The following is a 14015-nucleotide window of genomic DNA, read 5'->3' as shown; positions in this document are numbered from 1 at the left end:
GCTTGTTTAGGGCATTAAATGCCAATGTGTTCACCAACTAAGCGCCACATATTTAGACATTTTTTACAAATTTAGAAATACTTATTAATCTTTTTTTTTTCACTTTAAAAACCTATTTTAACTTTAAAATAAGTAAACCCTTAAAAAAGAGGACTCTCACTTTTTGAACCAAATAACAAAGAAGAAGAAGAAGAAGAAGAAGAGGAGTCACCACATGCTATACTTGTTTGCTATTGTGGTTCCCAGCTATGTTAAGGACATCATGGTGTAATAAAACCCAAGTAGAAAATTCCTTGGGTGCCCAAATTATGGAAATGGGAAAAGGGTATGTTGTCGTTATTTTTAGTTGGTATGACCCTCTAATGGCACCTCGTGCTGGGGTAGTTCTGGTTGAACTCTTAAGGGAAGTACAAAACCTGTATAAGGAGAAGAGGAAAAAGAGAATGATATGGATTTCTGTAATAGTTTTATTATGAAGTTTAAATATGATAAGTGTCAAGTGATGGTGATTAATGTAAGTGTTGAATAAAAAAGGGGTAAAATGGTAACTTTGTCATATGTGAGTATTTTGATCATTTCACACAATACTATAACTGGTTTATAATATTAATGTGATATTAAATTTTTGGGATTAATTTTATTGAAAAGGGGATTAGTGAGAAGATTTAAGAATATGAAGTAAAATTAAAGTGGTTTTACACCTATTCATAATGTTTTATACAATTAATATTTTAACAACTCCTCTGTCAAATTTCATACTCTATTTATGTAAATCATGCATGTCAAGTTTGGCATAAGTTAAAAGTTTCTAACTACTTATTTTATGTAAAAAAGTTTCCAACCTTCAAATATTTATTAATATAGACCATTATTTAGATTGATATGATAGAGTTATAGAATCAATTTAGCAAATTACATGTATGACAAGTACAAATATCATGATAAATTCAATTATTAGATTGTTAAAATATTATTTGTATAAAAAGTTACGCAAAAGTGTAAAACCATCTAAGTTTTACACCAAAATCACTTAATTGAGATAGGTACAATTAAATTAATATTGTACTTTTATTTCCCTAGAGTCTATCATGCAAGCTATGAAATTGAGAAAGCCACAACAACACACATAAGTAAACTGCTTGGTACTCATATAAATCATTTATCACGTACAATTCAATGTGAAAAGAAAAAGAAATAAAAACTAATCGTTTTTTTCCTCCCTCGACTACTCCCTCAACATACATATGTATACTAAAAATAAACCTAATAACAGTAAAGCAATCCTGACGAAACAAAACAAGTCTGTCACATTTAATGAAATTCAAATTCAAATTGGCAGTCCTTTTCCAAATTCAGACCTCCTTAATTAAGTCCATCAAGCTGATAGCTCCCAAATTGGCTCACATCACAAGTCTACAATTAAGTTTAAAATTCCCTTGATGCATCGATTTAACTAAAATTTGGCAATTTAGCAATTAAGTTCAATATTTGCAGCTCCTACATCAAAATAAACACAATTTCCACAATTAAGCACTCAATATAACTAGAATATAAGGGAATTAAACACAACAAAGTATATATAATTATAATCTATCACAAAAATCATAATTTTTGTTATGCTATGATATAAAAATGGAAAGATGACAATGACTATGTGAAAAAAGATATTGAACATGTGAGGTCTAAGAACCTTCTATTATGAAATTGAATCAATATGACACTTTTTAGGGAATGTTATGGGTGTAATGAACCATAAACCATTGTTATGAACATTTAAGTCTTTGTAAGCTTAGTAGAAAGGTTAGGATACGGTTAACATGCCAATTAGGGTCTCATGTTTATGTTTCATTGGAGTTTTGTACTGGAGATATGTGGGCTTTGGTTTTATGTGATATGTTCTTGGAATTCTGTTGTGTTACCCTTCTTCGAGCATGTTTTTTTTACCATTCAATTCATGTTACCTCTTCGAAGGCCCTTCCGATTTATGGAGTTATATGTTGCCTTCGAGCATAGCACCTCGGTGCTCTTTGGTGCATATGGATTTCCAGTAGTGTATGTTTGTTGTTTTATTAGGATTACAGCGGGCGTCAATCGAAGATATGATAAGAATTAATAATGGAATTGAAAAATATGGTTATATGGTGATGATCTAAGTAAGCTATAAAGAAATTGATATGGGTAAATTTGTTTCTATTAATATTATGGCAATTTAGAATCTTGCATGCCTTAGTAAAATAAATGGAAATGAAATTTATGTATGTATGTATGTATGTCCACATATATGTATGAAAATGTTAGGAACTATGCTTTAAAAGAACCTGTGTTGGGTTAAACGCTATATGAATCATTCATGATAGTTTTAAACTTGAATTTCATAATGTGATAGGCTAACAAACCTTGAAAATGTATATTGAGCTATATAAGTCAATTAACTTAAATGAATCCATTAGTAACATTAAAATGTGGCATGAATGAAATGGTGTAACAACCCATTTTTTAGTGGTATAAAAAACAATGGTTTGGGAATCCTGTTTTTTGATGATTAAGTCAGTAAATATTATTAATTAATATTTATGAGTCTATTATAGTGTGAAATTGATTTTTGGTCCAATAATTTTATTGAATGGATAGTTGAGTAAGGTACAAGTTTAATGACCCTAAAGTTAGTGGTGTCAAAAAATGAGATATTGAGACCTTATTTTTGTAAAACTAAACTCGTAATATTTTTATTAAATATTTATGAAGTGATTAAATAGGTAAATTGAATTTTGGATAGGTAGTTTTGTCAAATTAGTGACTAATTAAGGTATAAGGACTGAATCATAAAAATAGTAAAAATTAATTGCTATAGATTTATAATTACTAAAAGACTTAATTAGTAATTAAATCGAGGTTAAAATGGTAAATAGATAATTTTCTAATGTGGTGGATGGTTAATATATGTAATTAGCATGATTTTTATAGAAATTATATTAAAATTAAAATTAAAATTAAAATATGAAAATAAGTAAAATAAAGAAAACTAACAAAAGATAAAAGTAGGTGGAAAGAGAAAACATTTTTTTCTCATTTCATCTTCTCCACCGAAAACTCCATTATTGAGGAGAAGGAATTTGACCACGGAGTCCCAAGCTTAAGTCCCTCAATTGGTGAGCTCAATTTAGTCATTTTCTTGTAATTTTATGTTTTAGAAGTCTCATGACCTTGTTTAGCTAACTCATGTGTTAAATTTTTTGAAACTGTTAAAGTTTATAAATGATGCCATTGATTGATTCTTGAAACTTTAGTGTTAAATAGTTAGATTTTAAGCTTAGATATAATGACTTTGTAAAGTGAAAATTCTTTGTTTTGAACATAGGGACTAAAGTGTAAGTATTTCAAAATTGACATGAAATTTTTGTAAATATAGATAAAATAGGGTTATAGAAGGATGAAATTGAAATTGTATTGAAAAACATAGCTTAAATGTGAAATTTATGTTTATTTCAATTTTAGGGACTAAATTGAATAAAAAAACTATAGGAACCATTCAAAAAATAAAATTGAGTTAATATGCTTTAAATAGGATGTTATAAGATGTTTGGAATTGATAAATTGGAATGAATTATCATATATATTGAGAATTAAATCAATTAGAAGATAATTGGAGAAAAGACAAAATTGTGGATTAGTCCACGACGTCTTGTTTGCTTGTTGTTTTTCTAGGTAAGTTCATACGGGACTTACTTTATTAATTCATAATATGTTTGTGTTATATTGTTTTTCTAGTTGAATTGTTATGAATATGATGTTTTTGGTATCAAATGGACCAAACCATAAAATACGAATTAAATGATAAATTTCATTAAGTACATGGTATTGAATAGATATGAACAATTGTGTAATTGAATAGTATGTATGTGATGATGTTACAAGGTTTAAAAGGTATATAGATTGCTATTCAAAAAAATATGAAAAGTGTGTATACAATTACAAGTTTGAAATGATACAGAAACTATAATGTTACTTGTATGAACTTAGTAAACGATGTGAATATGAATGGCATGTTGTTAAGGTTCAAAATGAAATCAGACATTGGTTAGGGGCTTCTTTATTGATGGTTGAGATCCAACATGTGTTGCAGATTCTCGATAGCTTGAGTGAGCAGTCTCGAATAAAGTTGCAAAAGTAAACCTAACCTACAGCTTATGTGAGTGGCCTAAATATCACAGCTTGTGTGAGCAAATTCAAATATCACAGCTCTGAGAGAAAATTTGAATATTACAACTTGTGTGAGCAAATGAATCCCATGTATCTGATTTCATGTTACTTTAGTTCTCCAGGCAAAAAACAGAAATGAAAATGGTACTAAATGGAATCAATATGTTTGGAATGAATATATATGTATATGAATGAAATTATGTGTTGCAAGTTGAATATGATTTGGTTAGTATATGTGATAAGATGAATTGTTATTTCACTATGTGAATTTGTTTTAAGCTTATGGCTCGTAATCAAACTAACCTATTTGATGTATTTGTGAAAGTAAATGAATGTGTAAGATGTCAAAGGATTGTTATGTTTGTACCAATGTATTTTGATTCCTAAATTATTGTAATGCCAAGGTAAGTTAACTTTCATATGGTTAAATTGCATGTTTTGAGCTTAGAGACTAAATTACATAAAAGTAAAATGTTTGGGGTAATTTTGTAAAAATGTCAAAAATGATAAGTTAATTTTGTTGTTGGTGTTGGTTAATTGAATGGAATTATTATTTTAGATTAGGAACATGTTGATAACCATGGAAAGGACAAAGCAGCTAAGTAGTCCCTATACTTTGGCTGCTGCAGCAAATCAGTCCAGTAAGTTCGTGCTATTATTTTTATGTTTATAATGATTTCTTACATACTACATGTTTTATTAGAATTTGATATAATGTTGTAATTATCCATTGAATGCTTAAAGAATAAATAATAAATGAGTATGATAAGTACGTGGTGTACGTAAATAGTAGGTTGTGGGCTGGTGATTATTTAGCAGGTACTATGTACCCATGATATAGACCGTAGTGATGGCTTGAGATCCTACATGTGTTGCGGATTCTCTACAGCTTGTGTAAGCAGCATCGTGAGTCGGTTAAAGTTATAAATGTTAACTCGAATGAGTGATACCCTTCTGATTACCTGAAATGAGATATTGTTAGAACTATGACTTGGTTTATGATCATTTATCATATGGCATCTTGATGATGTGAATTATCCAAGTATAAGTGTTTTTGGAAAGTTGAAATAATAGTAATATGGAATATGATTTGAATTATTGTACTGTGCAATACTCACCTGTTGTGAGCTGTGATTGACAGGAACTTAATTTCTTAAATCTCATACATTGTTTATTTATGTTCAATCCGATAAGATTATCTTGTAATCATCGAAGTTACTAAGCTTCTGTAAGCTTACTTGTGCCTTGTTCCTTTTCTTGTAGATTACATTTTGTGGAGCTGTGATACAGTTATCGAATCAATTTAACAAATTACATGTATGAAAAGTACAAATATCATGATAAATTCAATTGTTAGATAGCTAAAATATTATTTGTATAAAAAGTTACGGAAAGATGTGAAACTACTTAAGTTTTAAACCAGTAGAAGTAGATCCCTACCATTGAGAACTAATATATATATATGAGATTGAAGGGGCATGGTCCCTACCATTGAACTAATAAATATATGTTTCTAACAGAGGGAAGGGGGCAAAAAGCAAAACCCCATCCCCAAACTAGATGGCCATTACGGGGGAAGGAGATTTTGTTCACTAGATCTGTCCAAAAATCATGTAGTTAGCCTTACTCAGTAGGCTTTACCTGGTTTGGTTTGAGTTTAGACAAGAATTTTTGTATTTCGAGTTAGATTCAAATTTAATTTAAATAATAAAAAAATATTTTTAATTTAAATTTAATTATAAAAATATATATTTTAAATATTTTATTAAATTTTTAATAGTAAAATTAGTTTTTTAGGCTAGTCTGGGTTTGAATTTTTTTTTAATCGGGCCTCAGGTCAACTCAACCCATGGACACCTTTATTGGTCTCCTTTCTATTTATCTTTAATTTATGTCATATTTCAATCCCAAACTTCGATTTTTTTACAAAAATCAAGTGGAGAATCAACTTTTAAACTCATTTCCTCCATCAACTTCACCATTCAAGCTAAGGGTTTTATGGTTTTTTTAGAGAGAAAATGGAAACTAGAAAGAGAAAGCTCAATAAGGTAATAATGTGTTTTTCTAACTCATTTCCTCCTAATCTAACTTGTAGAAATAGTGTAATCAGGTCAAATCCCAATAGAGCTAAATTTATTAGTCTCAAAGTTTAGACAATAAAAATAAAAAGAGAGAGATTTTCACTACAGGAAAACAGACATTTAGCGACGTTTTTTTCCTTTAGCGGCAATACCGCTAAAATTTGATCATGACTTTTAGTGGCGCTTTTATAGAAAATGCCGCTAAAGGTCTTGGCCTTTAGCGGCGCTAATTTATAAAACGCCGCTAAAAGTAATTGCCTTTAGCGGCGCTTTTGTAGAAAACGCCGCGAAAATTCAAGATCTTTAGCAGCACTTTTTTATAAAACGCCGCTATAAATCATGGCACTTTGCGACGCTTTTTTTGAAAACACCGCTATAGTTCGTGGTCTTTAGCGGTGTTTTTTTTTACAAACGCCACTAATTTGGACAAATTTGCAGTATACATTTTTCATCAATATCCAACTCTTCCTGCATGAAATCCAACCAGAAACAGCAAATATTTTTGCGAAAATCCAACCAAAAACAACAAATCTAGATGATAGAAAATTATACGAAAGATATATGATATAAATTATAATTGAAATATAATTCAAAATATTCTTACAATAATGTTAAAAGTTAGAAGAAAACAAATGTCTAAGATGGCGGCATTTGCGACTGCTGGAACATCTTCATCATAGTCTGAAGCTGTTGCTGGAGTTCATCGTACTTTCTGTTTTGCTCTGCTTCCCTCGCTACTGCCTCCACTCTAAGTTGAGAATTTTCCTCAACTGTGCTAGCTTGCATCTGAGTTATCTGCTCTCTTAACCTCTGAACTTCAACTTGAGCTTGACTCCCGGAAGGCATGTATTGCTACGAGCTAGATCCAAAATATTGGGTCAGGGTAACACTAGATCCTTGAAATCAAACTTGACCATACCTTTCAGGACCCAAAACTTCATTAATAATTATGTTATCGATGTCCTCAAAATTAAGAGAACTATTAGTTGAAGCAATCACTTCATACTCCGCCTTCTTATCTTTTAGTTTCTCCTAATAAATCAATTAAAGAGTTAGAAACGAAATATATTATAAAAAGGAATGCAACATAACTTAACATTATTTAAAACTACTAACGAAGAATTAAACCATTATAATTAAACATTATAAATATTTACAATAAATCAAATTTTATTAAGTAAATATACCATAATTTCTCCAGCTTCGGATGTCATCGGAGATCTATCTTTCTTCCTATGCGTAATGTCAAAAAGCTGAAGGTGTCCAACTTTTTGACCAGACGAGACTTCCTACAATATAGTAGTAAAAATATAATTTAATAGTAGAAAGTGATTAATATTTGACAGAATTAATAAATTCATAATACCTCGGCCTCAACTACACAAGCAAAACTTCTCGACCTTGCCATATGCGTGAATTTTTGTTTTTGCCTGCTACTTGTTCCAACTCACTCACGGTCCTACATAATGAAATTATTATTACGTATATAGTAAATACTATAAACCGAAAAGTTTATAAGAGTTTGGAAGTACGTAATACCTGTCATTTCTTTGAATTCCATAATCTAACTGCATCTTCCCATTGGTACCTCAGCCTTCTCGGCGGGACATTTCGCAATTCTTCTTCTAGGCTTATGTCTTTCTTAAAATATTCTTTTTTCAAAGTGCTCTTATGGTCTCTCCATTTTTTACCCAATGCCTTCTTGATATAGGCATCCGAGACCTATAAAGCAAATCTCTCCTAATAAACAAAAGTTTAGAAAGTAAATATAAATGAAACTTAAACCAAAGTATTATAAATTACATTCACAATTTGTTACCTTAATATTATCGAGAGCTTGATTTTTGTTGCTATCAGGCATGTGATGCCATGATTCGTAGTTGATGGGCAACATATTGGCATTTCGTGCTATAATGCCCAAATAGCCTGCTAAAATTCGAGCTTCTAATCCAACAGGCTGACCATGACTGTTTCTTCTTACTTTGACATGCTCGACAGGATTTAATCCGTATAAATCTTTAAGTAGCGTACGTCCTCGACCTCTACGCGTCCCACCACTTTTAGCTGGAAAATAATATATTATTATATTGAAATTGAGAAATACGAGCAATAATAAAAGTCAACACACATGCAAAATAAACTTAACATTACTTTGAAATTCTGCAGGCTCGTCAAGTGTCTCCGACACATTCGAAGATCCAATAGCTGTCTGCTGTTCACTATTTCCTTATTCCGAATTTGGAGTATCCTGGACAATACTTAAATTTCGTAATCTTTTTCTACTCATTTTTCCTGCAATACACATAAAATAGTTGAAATTTTAGTAACAAATAACAACAATAATAGTACATGCAAAATAGTTAAATTATATAACATGAGCAATATTAAAATTATAATATTACATATATTTAAAAAATCGTAAAATCTTACTACTTCATAATTCATAAATATCTTCATAATCGTAATATCTTCGTTCATAAATAGTTATGAAATTTGATCTCTAAATTATGTAAGTTATGTAAATTATGTAAGTTATGAAATTTGATCTTTAAATTATGTAAGTTATGTAAGTTATGAAATTTGAACTTTAAATTATGTAGTAAATTTGAACTTTAAAATAAATTAAAATATTTGAAAAAAATTTCCGTCATTAAAATTAAATAAAATATTTAAAATATAACTTTAAATACAAATTATTGCAAATTAACAAGCTCAAATAGTGCAACTAAATGATTGCTTGTAATTGAATAAAATGCACAACTTCAAAATGTACAGTAATAAAATAAAATAAAAGATTTAAAATAAAACTTTAAATACAATTTAATTGAATTAGGTAATTTAAAAATAGATCATAGATTCGACCTTGCAAATTCTGGACAAGATTAGCTATACTGGCTTTCCTCCTTCACTTCATTATGACTAATACGAACGAGCTGAAATTCCAAGTGATCTATCAGTTCATACTATCAAAATCCTGCATAAAAAGTATCAATTAAATGTTATTTGGCTGGAGAATCAAATGTTATTTGGACTTCAGCCCTATGTTGATTAAACTAGGCTGATTTACTTAACATGTGTCAATGGATGAAAGAAAAAATAGGAAGGAGATGGTTTAAAAATGGGTGCTATCGTTGAATGAGGGTCATGTCCCTCTCTAACGATATATGATAACTAGGGCATGCATGTAACATGTTTGTTTGTAGGCAGGCTATGGGCGTGTATGCATGAGAAATAAATTAAAGATTGCCCACTTTGCTTTGAAAAAGAACCCACATTGCAATGTTCGTAGATCCACCGCATAGATTTTATATTCATCGCCAACTTTAGATCTCCCTGCCACGGACCCAATTTCAAAAAATTTATCAAACATTTTCACCTGTACAGAGGAGTCTTATTTTTATTCATCTTATTAAAGACATATATTAGATTATGGTGAATTTTTAATATGACAAAATAATAATATTTATACAACAACAAAAACAATTCAAAAGATATATAATTTCTCAATAAAATAATCAGATTTGATAAAAAATTTGTAATTACCAACAAAAAAAGAACTTCATATTTAGGTATATTATATTCTGTAAAAAAAAAGGTTAAAAGTAGAGGATCAATGAACAGGAATTTCCTGTAGCTTTGTTTATCAATAAGTCAGTGTTTGCATCTGTAGCTTTGTTGTTTTAATTTCCTTGGGGGAGATTGAAACCAAATAATAAATCTAATACTTTTCAATCAAGTGTTTTCTACCAAGCAGTACAGGCAAATTTCATAGCAGTCAAAAAAAAATTTAAAGGCCTATCATCAATTTACCTATGGTTGCAGCAGCAGAGACCGACGGTGATGGAGATGCAGTAGAGGAGACGGCAACGCAGCAGGTGGTCGGCTTGGAATCTTCAACGGCAGATGGAATGCTTGATTTTTTGACGGGGAAAATGAAAGGGTTAGGGGAAATGTTAGGGATTTGGGGAAATTTGGAATTGGGGGAAATGGGGAAAATTTGGGGATTTCGGGTTTAAGTTTGGATAATATGGATGGAAAAAAAACGACGCCGTTTTCGTATAAAAATTAAACCATTTGCTGCGTTTATAAACAAAACGCCACTAACTATAAATACAAAACGCAGTCGTTTCTAAACAATTAACTCAAATTTGTGGCATTTTCATCTAAAACGCCACTAATAACATGGACAAAACGGTGACGTTTTAAGATATCTTAAAACATATTTGCGGCGTTTTAAGAAAAGCGCCGGTAATAACAATAGAAAACGGTGCCGTTTCTTGAACTCCTAATACATATTTGCGGTGTTTTTTAAAAGCGCCACTAAAAGCAAAGCACAAAATAGTGCCGTTTTGCTAACACTTAAATAATATTTGCAGCGTTTCTACAAAAAAACGCCGGTAATACATCACCTATTGCGGCGTTTCTGGTAAAGCACCGCCATTGCTACTACAATCACCACAAAAAAACGACGCCGTTTTATATTAACATGAAATTGCTTTTTGCGGCCTTTTTTACATAAACATTGCTAATGCCTTTCATACCAATAAATATTTAAAAATTCAACAAAATTTAAAAATTTTGTAATTTATTTTAAATTATATCTACAAGAGAAAATATTAACTAATAAAAAAGGAGAATAATGCATTTTTAAAAAATAAATACACATTTTAAAAAATAAATACATCAATATATTTTTATATTGAATAAATATAAATATTTATGTATGCAATATATAAATAAAAAATGATGTTATTTATATCAATAATTGTGTTAATATTTTACAAGATCTCCATCAAATTAATTAAAAGTTCACGTATACAATTGAACATTAAACCATTGTTCATGTATGCTTTTGGGATTTAACCCATTTTGATGTATATATTTTTTAAATAATAATTTATATTTATATTATTTAGATTTATATTCTAAAAAATCCAAGATTAAACCCTAAACTCTAAACCCTAAACCCTAAACATTAAACCCATAGACCACCAAACCCCAAAATCCAAACCCCAATATACCATATATAAACCTTAAACCCATAAACCACAAACACCAACCACTAAACCCCAAAATCCAATCCCCAATATTCTCTAAACCCTTAAACCATAAATCTTAAATTATAAAACCCAAACCCTAAACTCTAAACCATAAACCCTAAACCATAATCCTAAACCATATCTTTGGGAATTCGTGTGGCCAATGTTAGTGTAGTACAAAAATATATTTTATATTCTTATATTAAATAATATAGGTGTAGTACAAAATGGCATGAATCCCAGTAATTAAAATCCAAATGTTATTCTTCAGTTTTCAAATAGTATCCTTAAACCTTAAACCCTAAACCTTAAACCCCTAACCCAAACTCTAAAACATAAACCCTTAACCCAAAATAATAAACATTATACCATAAACCCTAAAAATCTAAACCATAGGCATTAAATCTTAAATTCTAAATCCTAAAGCCTAAAATAAAATAATTTTATTGCGGTGTTTTTATCTAAAACGCCACTAAAGCTCCACAAAACGAAGTCATTTTGCTCAACATTTTGTGGCGTTTTTTGCAAAACACCGTTAATTCTCGACATATATATAGCAGCGCTTTTGCATAAGCGCCGCTAATACCACTAAGCTCAAGATAGAACGGTGCGTTTTGATCAACATTTTTTGCGATGTTTTTATAAAAGCGCCGCTAATTCTCGATCTATAGTGACGTTTTTGCATAAGCACCACCGCTAATGCCATTAAGCTCAAGATAGAACAATGTGCTTTGATTAACATTTTTTGCGGCATTTTTAGAAAACCGCTGCTAATTCTTGACCTATAGCGGCATTTTGCATAAAAGTCGCTAATTCCACTAAGCTCAAGATAGAACAATGCATTTTGATTAACATTTTTTGCGGCATTTTTAGAAAAGCGCTGCTAATGCTTGACCTATAACGGTGTTTTTGCATAAGCACCACTAATGCCACTAGGCTCAAGATAGAACGATGCGTTTTGATTAACATTTTTACGGCGTTTTTGGAAAAGCGCCGCTAATGCTTGAACTATTGCGGCATTTCTCTCATAAACACTGCTAATGCTGATCTTTTGCGGCATTTTTAACACAAACACCACTATAGCTCTATCCTTTTGCGGCGTTTGTTCGCTTGCACCACTAATGTACAACTTTTGCGACGTTTTTGGTCTAAATGCCGCTAAAAGTCTATTTTCCTGTAGTTTTTGAGTTATTGAACTAATAATTAAAGATAAAAAATAAGTTAATTAAAAGTTGAATATTAAAAATAATGAAAATCAATTCTTAGCAAACTTCCAATCCAGAGGTGTAAGTTCCATCCAATTGTAATTCTGATCATAGACTTAAAAATCAATTTCTCATACCCAAATGCTTAGTCTACTTATTCGAAAAAGTCACAAAAAGAATAATTCTCCTGATATAATTTATTCAAACCAAGCATTTAAATTAAAGCGTACCATTAAATAGCTGGGCACAATAGCATTCCATATTAAATTCAATGATAGCATTAAGAATCAAGAGGACAAACCAAAATCACTTAATTCAGATAGCTACAATAAAATTAATCTTGTACTTTTATTTCCCTAGAGTCTATCATGCAGGCTATGAAATTGAGGAAGCCACAACAACACACATAAGTCAACTCCTTGGCACTTATATAATTCATTTATGACAATTCAATTTGAAAAGAAAAAGAAATAAAAACTAATTGTTTTTTTCCTCCCTCGACTACTCCCTCAACATACATATATATACTAAAAATAAACCTAATAATAGTAAAGTAATCCTAACGAAACAAAACAAGTTTGTCGCATATAACGTTTGAGTGAAATTCAAATTCAAATTTTCATAATTACCATCTTAGTCCTTCCCAAATTCAGACCTCCTTAATTAGGTCCATAAAGTTGATAGCTACCAAATTGGCTCACGTCACAAGTCCACTATTAAGTTTAAAATTCCCTTGATACACCGATTTAACTAAAATTTAGAAATTTAGTAATTAAGTTTAATATTTGCAGCTCCTACATCAAAATAAACACAATTTCCACAATTAAGCACTCAATATAACTAGAATATAAGGGAATTAAACACAGCAAAGTATATATAATTATAATCTATCACAAAAATCATAATTTTTGTTATGCTATGATATAAAAATGGAAAGATGACAAGGACTATGTGAAAAAAGATATTGAACATGTGAGGTCTAAGAACCTTCTATTATGAAATTAAATCAATATGACACTTTTTAGGGAATGTTATGGGTGTAATGAACCATAAACCATTGTTATGAACATTTAAGTCTTTGTAAGCTTGGTAGAAAGGTTAGGATACGGTTAGCATGCCAATTAGAGTCTCATGTTTATGTTTCATTGGAGTTTTTTACTGGAGATATGTGGGCTTTGGATTTATGTGATATGTTCTTGGAGTTTTGTTGTGTTACCTTTGGTCGAGTATTTTTTTTGACCATTCAACTCATGTTTCCTCTTCGAAGGCCCTTATGATATATGGAGCTTTATGTCACCTTCGACCATAGGACCTCGGTGCTCTTTGGTGCATATGGATTTCCAGTAGTGTGTGTTTATTTTTTTATTGTTATTACAGCGGGCGTCAATCGAAGATAAGATAAGAATTAATAGTGGAATGGAAAAATATGGTTATATGGTGGTGATCTAAGTAAGCTATAAAGAAATTGATATGGGTAAATTTGTTTCTAT

The 14015-nt window shown here is 30.4% G+C and overlaps 1 long non-coding RNA gene across 2 annotated transcripts; it reads right to left on the bottom strand.

The window, feature by feature from the left end:
- Positions 1-8521: 8521 nt before the first annotated feature.
- LOC121216792 (uncharacterized) lies at positions 8522-10257 on the bottom strand. 2 transcript variants are annotated; one of them, XR_005913010.1, is made up of 4 exons: positions 10092-10257; positions 9555-9614; positions 9144-9255; positions 8522-8573 (listed from the first exon to the last, which is right to left on the bottom strand). It is a non-coding gene; the product is annotated as an uncharacterized lncRNA (long non-coding RNA). The 2 variants fall into 2 exon arrangements; XR_005913009.1 differs by lacking the exon at positions 9555-9614.
- Positions 10258-14015: the final 3758 nt, after the last annotated feature.

The sequence above is a fragment of the Gossypium hirsutum genome, chromosome D05, assembly GCF_007990345.1.
Source record: "Gossypium hirsutum isolate 1008001.06 chromosome D05, Gossypium_hirsutum_v2.1, whole genome shotgun sequence".
NCBI lineage: Eukaryota > Viridiplantae > Streptophyta > Magnoliopsida > Malvales > Malvaceae > Gossypium > Gossypium hirsutum.
This window is presented reverse-complemented; position numbering and strand designations above follow the sequence as displayed.